This window comes from Hyperoodon ampullatus, assembly GCF_949752795.1.
Source record: "Hyperoodon ampullatus genome assembly, chromosome: 2".
NCBI classification, from domain to species: Eukaryota; Metazoa; Chordata; class Mammalia; order Artiodactyla; family Ziphiidae; genus Hyperoodon; species Hyperoodon ampullatus.
In genome coordinates, this window is record NC_136915.1 from 181,316,853 (window position 1) to 181,317,455 (window position 603).

The window sequence follows — 603 nt, forward strand, 5'->3', positions numbered from 1 at the left end:
GACTGCCGCCACGACTAGAGATTCACAAGCCCCGCCCTTACGCTCTCCCGCGGGCCCGCGCACGTAGGCTGGCAGGGGGCGCGCCTCGAGACGCGTATGCGCAGTCAGGCTGCGCAGTCCTGCCTCCGGTTCAAGTCTGAGGCAGTTTAGGCTGTACTGAGGCTTTGGTTTTGCCAAGACTGGCACCATACAGGTGACCCCTTCGGTAAGGCACGGATATACTTCTTTGCTGTAGGATTTTCAACTGCAGTTCGAAAACTCAGGATTGCTTTTGATTTGGAGAAATATTGGTGTTATGATGTTTAAAATTTAACATAACCATATTTTACCTTATCCTGTGAGACTTACACAGGATGTTTGTAGCATTTTATATACAGGATAAGACAGCCATGTAATAATAAGTCTTCGTGTAGTTTATAAAAATAGTTTGCTTAGGAAAATCTGATTGAAAGTGGTACCATTTCATACCTATTAGAGGGCCTTTTTTTTTTTTTTTTTTTTGTGGTACGCGGGCCTCTCACTGTTGTGGCCTCTCCCGTTGCGGAGCACAGGCTCCGGATGCGCAGGCTCAGAGGCCATGGCTCATGGGCCCAGCCGCTCCGC